This window comes from Schistocerca nitens, chromosome 11 (assembly GCF_023898315.1).
Source record: "Schistocerca nitens isolate TAMUIC-IGC-003100 chromosome 11, iqSchNite1.1, whole genome shotgun sequence".
NCBI lineage: Eukaryota > Metazoa > Arthropoda > Insecta > Orthoptera > Acrididae > Schistocerca > Schistocerca nitens.
This window is the reverse complement of record NC_064624.1, coordinates 163,529,154-163,537,382: the sequence shown is the minus strand read 5'-3', so window position 1 is coordinate 163,537,382 and position 8,229 is coordinate 163,529,154. Positions and strand designations below refer to the sequence as shown.

At 42.1% G+C, this 8,229-nt stretch overlaps 1 pseudogene; it reads right to left on the bottom strand.

Moving 5' to 3' along the window:
* Positions 1–7,515: 7,515 nt before the first annotated feature.
* LOC126214027 (5S ribosomal RNA) lies at positions 7,516–7,633 on the bottom strand (annotated as a pseudogene).
* Between the last annotated feature and the right edge of the window lie 596 nt (positions 7,634–8,229).

Here is an 8,229-nt window from a genome sequence, read left to right as displayed (position 1 = left end):
GGGTTCGGCGCGTGGCTTGGCCGCCTTAGCCAAAGCTTGTAGGCCAGGCAAACTACAGCAGCTGGTAGATACGTGGCCAGCCAGTTCCCGAAGCGAGCAGCGAGGCCGGGACTGGGTAAATTCCAAAGCTGCGAGTTCGGATTGCTGTCGCTAGCATAGCGTTTGTGCAGGAGATGCACGAAAAATGGCGGAGTGTCAGACAAGTTGATATATGGCCAAGTTACAGGTCTTTGTGATTCGACAGTAAGTCGCAGTCGAATATTAATGCAAACCATTTGCGATCCCAGAAAAAATGAGGCGCATCCGTTGACACAACAATACTTTCTATACCTTCAAAAACAAAAGTTAGTAATCTGCAGAGGCTAAATATTTTCACAATGAACCTAGGAATTAACAGTTTTTAAATGCGTCTTGCGACGTCAACATATGATACCTCAGATGATAGCATAGCATTCCCAAAAATGGAAGTAGGAGTAATCGGCTGAATGACAGGCCCATATCACTAACGTCGATTTGCAGTAGGGTTTTGGAACATATACCGTATTCGAACATTGTGAAGTACCTCGAAGAAAACGATTTATTGACACGTAGTCAGCACGGATTCAGAAAATATCGTTCTTGTGAAACGCAACTAGCTCTTTAGACTCATGAAGTAATAAGTGTTATCGACAGGGGATGTCAAATTGATTCCATATTTTTAGATTTCCAGAACGCTTTCGACATCGTTTCTCACAAGCGTCTTCTAAACAAACTGCGTGTGTACGGGGTATCGTCTCAGTTGTGCGACTGGATTCGTGATTTCCTATCAGAAAGGTCACAGTTCGTAGTAACAGACGGAAAGTCATCGAGTAAAACAGAAGTAAATATCCAGCGTTCCCCAAGGAAGTGTCATAGGCCCTCTGTTGTTTCTGATCTATATTAACGACATAGGAGACAATCTGAGTAACCGTCTTAGATTGTCTGCAGATGATGCTGTCATTTACCGTCTTGTAAAGTGATCAGATGACCAAAACGACTTGCAAAATGATTTTGATAAGCTATCTGTATTGTGCGAATAAGTGTAAGTTATTCATATGAGTACTTAAAGAAATCCGCTAAATTTCGATTACGCGACAGTGACACAAATATCACGGCTGTAAATTCAACTAAATACTTTGGGATTACAATTACAAATAACCTAAATTGGAAAGATCACATAGATAATATTGTGGGTAGAGTAAACCAAAGACTGCGATTCATTGGCAGAACACTTAGTAGGTGCAACAGGTCTACCAAAGAGTCTGCTTACACCAGCTTGTCCGCCCTATTCTGGAGTACTTCTGTGCGGTGTGGGATCCGCATCAGGTGGGACTGACGGATGACATCGAAAAAGTACAAAGAAGGGCAGCTCGTTTTGTATTATCGCGAAATAGGGGAGATTGTGCCACAGACATGATACGTGAATTGGAGTGGCAATCATTAAAACAGAGGCGTTTTTCGTTGCGGCGAGATCTTCTCATGAAAGTTCAGTCACCAGATTTCTCCTCCGATTGCGAAAACATTCTGTTGGCATCCACCTTCATAGGGAGAAATGATCATCACGATAAAATAAGACATATCAGTGCTTGCACAGAAAAATTTAAGTGCTCGTTTTTCCCGCGTGCCGTTCGAGAGTGGAACGGTACAGAGACTGCTTGAAGGTGGTTCATTGAACCCTCTGCCAGGCACTTTATTATGAATAGCAGAGTAATCACATTGATGTAGATGTAGATAGCTGCCATCCCAGAAAGCCACCTATGTCCGTTCTATTTATTTACTTATGAATTTCTTATATTTTTTTGACTACGCAATTATTTGTCACAACATTATATTCTTCACAATTACAAAGCAAATGAACACAGCATGAATACCTTATATTTTGTCATCGTTGTGTATTTACATAATGGTTTACTATTTTGCCAGCAACTTTATTAAAATGTCGATGGCAAGTGCTATTAAAAAAACAATGCTAATTTAAAAGTGGTCAGTCACTCGAGAAGGTATAAATAATTATTTGAAGAATATTTAATGACAATTCGTTGTCATTTAATGTGAGTGGACTTGCAGAAGATTGGTGCGTTATTTATTTATGAAGCAACTATACCTTAATAAGTGTCCAAGGAATAGAAAAGCAACTGGAATCACTGAACAGAGGAAAGTCCACTGGACCTGACGGGATACCAATTCGATTCTACACAGAGTACGCGAAAGAACTTGCCCCCCTTCTAACAGCCGTGTACCGCAAGTCTCTAGAGGAACGGAGGGTTCCAAATGATTGGAAAAGAGCACAGGTAGTCCCAGTCTTCAAGAAGGGTCGTCGAGCAGATGCGCAAAACTATAGACCTATATCTCTGACGTCGATCTGTTGTAGAATTTTAGAACATGTTTTTTGCTCGAGTATCATGTCGTTTTTGGAAACCCAGAATCTACTATGTAGGAATCAACATGGATTCCGGAAACAGCGATCGTGTGAGACCCAACTCGCTTTATTTGTTCATGATACCCAGAAAATATTAGATACAGGCTCCCAGGTAGATGCTATTTTTCCTGACTTCCGGAAGGCGTTCGATACAGTTCCGCACTGTCGCCTGATAAACAAAATAAGAGCCTACGGAATATCAGACCAGCTGTGTGGCTGGATTGAAGAGTTTTTACCAAACAGAACACAGCATGTTGTTATCAATGGAGTGACGTCTACAGACGTTAAAGTAACTTCTGGCGTGCCACAGGGGAGTGTTATGGGACCATTGTTTTCACAATATATATAAATGACCTAGTAGATAGTGTCGGAAGTTCCATGCGGCTTTTCGCGGATGATGCTGTAGTATACAGAGAAGTTGCAGCATTAGAAAATTGTAGCGAAATGCAGGAAGATCTGCAGCGGATAGGCACTTGGTGCAGAGAGTGGCAACTGACCCTTAACATAGACAAATGTAATGTATTGCGAATACATAGAAAGAAGGATCCTTTATTGTATGATTATATGATAGCGGAACAAACACTGGTAGCAGTTACTTCTGTAAAATATCTGGGAGTATGCGTGCGGAACGATTTGAAGTGGAATGATCATATAAAATTAATTGTTGGTAAGGCGGGTACCAGGTTGAGATTCATTGGGAGAGTCCTTAGAAAATGTAGTCCATCAACAAAGGAGGTGGCTTACAAAACACTCGTTCGACCTGTACTTGAGTATTGCTCATCAGTGTGGGATCCGTACCAGATCGGGTTGACGGAGGAGATAGAGAAGATCCAAAGAAGAGCGGCGCGTTTCGTCACAGAGTTATTTGGTAACCGTGATAGCGTTACGGAGATGTTTAATAAACTCAAGTGGCAGACTCTGCAAGAGAGGCGCTCTGCATCGCGGTGTAGCTTGCTCGCCAGGTTTCGAGAGGGTGCGTTTCTGGTTGAGGTATCGAATATTTTGCTTCCCCCTACTTATACATCCTGTGGAGATCACGAATGTAAAATTAGAGTGATTAGAGCGCGCTCGGAGGCTTTCAGACAGTCGTTCTTCCCGCGAACCATACGCGACTGGAACAGGAAAGGGAGGTAATGACAGTGGCACGTAAAGTGCCCTCCGCCACTCACCGTTGGGTGGCTTGCGGAGTATAGATGTAGATGTAGATGTACATTTATTGTAAATGATCTGACTGCAACCGAATGTTTATGAAATTTATTTATTTAAATATTGTCGTAATATATTAGTTTGCTGTGGGAAGTGATCAGGTGGGTCAAGTCAAGTCTGTAGAGCTTAAGAACGGTGTATTTTTGGAGGGGACGGCCTTCAGCCATTGGAAAAGCAGACAGTACCGCAACACTGAAGGAGTCTACTGCAGACTGCGTCTTTTCCCGCAAATAGCTGAATGGAGCGATTCTGGGTACTTAGACATATGATATTGAAATAGGCAGAGCTGTCTAGACTAACGTGCGTGGTTCTGTCATATAGGTGATTGATTCTGGGTGGTGAACGGCCGCTATCATAATTTAGCTTTTGAAGGGACTGTAACTCGTGAGAGATCTGAATGTGCTCCAGAGCAGGACTTTTAACTTTTTCTGCTTGCTTTACGGAACTGAGAATGGACTTTTGTGTATTGTGTTTACGAAATGGCCTTAGTTTTTTTTTTGCGTATCTTCGATGACTATTCAGTTTAGCGATATTGCTACCATTCTCGTAACATTCTCAACGTAACTTTACTGCACGTGATAAGGGTCTTTTCTGTCTGTGTTTTCACTGAACATTGTGGGATCACTTTCCGTTTCTTTGAGATGTCCTTCTTTGAATAAACATTATTCAACGTAAGTCTAAGTCACCTACATCAATTACAGACGTTAGAATCGAGTCTTTTATTTTAATTAAATTATTCATTTCTCGTATATTTTGTGTTTCTGTGTATGTTATCAATTCGCGATTCTAGGCTGTGGGCAGTCGATTTGAGTGCAGGGTCGCAGCTGGAGGTTATTATTTGCAGCTAATTAGCTGTGGGGCAGACCCTATGACTACATCGAGCCGTTCTTTTTAAACGGTGCTTTGCATAGCCCAAGTACTTCAAGTACAAAGGTTACTAGGGAAGTTGTGCAATACAGCTTTATTTATTTAATTTTTTCGAAGTAATTCCCACCACACTGAATACACCTCTCCATCCTCCGAAACCAATCCGCAAGCCAGTTCTCCCAAGTTTCTGTGGGAGTAAGGCACACTTGTTGTCAGAAGTCCTCAGGAGGTCCTCGTAAGTTGAGAACTGCACCCCATTTAGCTTCATTTTCACGTGCGCGAACACTGCGAAGTCACAAGAAGCAAGGTCTGGACTGTAAGGAGGGTGCTCAAGAATTGTGCACTTCGCAAATATTCGGTGCATTGAGAACTTTTAACATTGCAGCGCGTCAGCAATCGTGAATAATTTAATGATAATAAAGAATCCGCCTCGATTGCAAATAGAAACCGGATGTTGACCTAGGTTTCGGCTCGAATAACCACGCCTTCTTCGGAACACACTAAAACTGCCTCTTTATTAGGCGGTTTTAGCGTGTTCCGAAGCCGCGCGGGATTAGCCGAGCGGTCTTAGGCGCTGCAGTCATGGACTGTGCGGCTGGTCCCGGCGGAGGTTCGAGTCCTCCCTCGGGCATGGGTGTGTGTGTTTGTACTTATGATAATTTAAGTTAAGGGGCTCCGGAACGCCCTATACTTGCAATGTTAAAATAACGCTTATAAATTACATCTTTCCTCACAAAGTATTTGAGGTAGGAAGTTGAACTTTTTACAAATTATTTATTGGAATATAGGCTACAACTTAACACAGGGATTTTACTAAATTTTAGTTCAGTTATTAAAGATGATTTTTTTCAATTGTAATGAAAATTCACAACATTTTTTTGCAATTTTTTATTTATATATTAAAAAATATACAGTTTTTTGGAAAAAAGGCTATGTTAAGTTATGCAGAAGGTACTGTGTAACATTTACTGAAAGTTTGAAACAAATATGTTTGGAAGATCCTTAGAAAACATGTAATTAGTATGAGAAAATAAAAGTTTTGGGAATCGAGCGACAAAGATTGGATTAACTTTTTAGTGCATTCCAGGTCCACAGGATGGATTATCTTCATCCTCTGCAAACTCCTCCTCCAGCTTCCTCTTGTTCCTCCTCCTGTTTACTCTTGCTTGTATTTCTAGACTCTTTACAGCCCTGTCTGCAGCCCGAAGGCGTTCCTTGTCTGCAGCAAGCATCGCTCGTTGTTGTGTTCGTAGACTTTGCTACCATTTTCTTCAGTTGCAGTTACTGCAACACTGTTCCAAAAGGTGGTCATGTATGAACACTTATCACATTTCAGTTGTATTTCACTAGCAAGTCCTACGTGCTTTACTATGGAGAGTTCCAGACCAACTTCACTACAATGAATACATCTTACACAGTTTGAAAAAATTCCTTTGAGAACCGACATATCAAATATTTCATTCACATCCGATTCGCCCATAAAACATTCATAGTTTTCACTGCTATGGGCAGGTGTACTTGAGAGGTTAGGTTCACTCACTTGGTTATCGTCTTTATTGTTTACAGTAATAACACATACCTTTGGCTTTCCAACATTTCTCCTTTTCTTAAAAGCCTTCAGAGGATTTCTAATAACTTTACTTTTACTCATTATTATACTTCAACAAAACAGAGACTCAAGAAACAGAATTAATTACGAATATTTTCGAGATAACGACAGAGTAAATAAACATGAAACAATCGACAATCACACCAGCGATATATATTGAACCATCACAGGTTAGCCACAACACATACCTGTACTTTATCTCACATCACTAAAATGTACCTGATGAACACGGACGTTAATAATAACACCATTTGACAGCAGTTTAAAAGCGCCACAGTGGATCACGCCCATGTAGAACACATTTCAAAAAAAATTTAAAAATAGTTGTAGTCCTCGGAATTGAATAAATTATATATCTGTTAAAAGGTAATAGTCTGCAGATTCAGAAAACGCAAAAAAGTAAAAATTGAACTTTTCATGATTTTGGGCCTTTCCGGAGCCCCTTAAGTAGTGTGTAAGCTTAGGGACTGATGACCTTAGCAGTTAAGTCCCATAAGATTTCACACACATTTCAACATTTTTTGTGTTCCGAAGAAGGCGTGGTTATCCGCGCCGAAACCTAGGTCAACATCCGGTTCCTATTTGCAATCGAGGCGGATTCTTTATAATCATTAAGTTCGGTGCATTCTTTGCGCGGAGAGCTTGAGCGTTTTCGTGATGGAGGAACTGAGTGTCCATCCTTGACTTGGGTCACAGGTTCTTGAAAGACTGGATGACTCAGGGCAGGCACTGCTCAGTATACGACCTAGCTGACTGTGTGTCGAAAATAACATGCGCCATAATTCCACTCGATTTGAAACAGACAGCTATCATTATCTTCTTTACTGAGCGGCATTTTCTGGCAGCTACGGGTGTGTCGTCATCTTCGAAGATACAAACTTTATTTTGAGTCTTAGTCGGCAGGTCGTACTATTACAGCCATGTCTCGTCACCCGTCACGATGTTATTCACATACTGAGGTTGTTCCTTACAATCCTGCTTACATCTCCCGGCACCTGGTCATACATAGTGCCATCTGCTCAGTCTATGTGGCACCCAGAGACAACAAAGTTTCTTTACTTGCAAATGATTGGTGCATGTAGCCCTAAGGTATCCTCTATCTGCCGGCCAGTGTGGCCGAGCGGTTCTAGGCGCTACAGTCTGGAACCGCGCGACCGCTACGGTCGCAGGTTCGAATCCTGCCTCGGGCATGGATGTGTGTGATGTCCTTAGGTTAGTTAGGTTTAAGTAGGCGACTGATGACCTCAGATGTTAAGACCCACAGTGCTCAGAGACGTTTGAACCATTTTTTTTGAACACCGTTCTCCCGACCTATGTCAGTTTACGAGACCGGAGCCGCTACTTCTCAGCCAAGTAGCTCCTCAGTTTGCCGCACAAGGGCTAAGTGCACCCCGCTTGCCAACAGCGCTCGGCAGACCGGATGGTCACCTATCCAAGTGCTAGCCCAGCCCGACAGCGCTTAACGTCGGTGATCTGACGGGAACCGGTGTTACCACTGCGGCAAGGCCGTTGGCTGAACGTTCATCGTACCACGATTCTGCCGGAGTAGGGCGGAATGAAAAATGCCGCACTGTTGTTGTTGTTGTGGTCTTCAGTGCTGAGACTGGTTTGATGCAGCTCTCCATGCTACTCTCTCCTACGCAAGGTCCTTCATGTCCCAGTACCTACTGCAACCTACATCCTTCTGAATCTGCTTAGTGTATTCATCTCTTGGTCTCCTTCTACGATTTTTACCCTCCACGCTACCCTCCAATGCTAAATTTGTGATCCCTTGATGCCTCAGAACATGTCCTACCAACCGATCCCTTCTTCTGGTCAAGTTGTGCCACAAACTTCTGTTCTTCCCAAACCTATTCAATACCTTCTCGTTAGTTACGTGATGTACCCATCTAACCTTCAACATTCTTCTGTAGCACCACATTTCGAATGCTTCTATTCCCTTCTTCTCCAAACTATTTATCGTCCATGTTTCACTTCCATACATGGCTATACTCCAAATACTTTCAGAAATGACTTCCTGACACTTAAATCTATACTCGATGTTAACAAATTTCTCTTCTTCAGAAACATTTTCCTTGCCATTGTCAGTCTACATTTTATATCCTCTCTA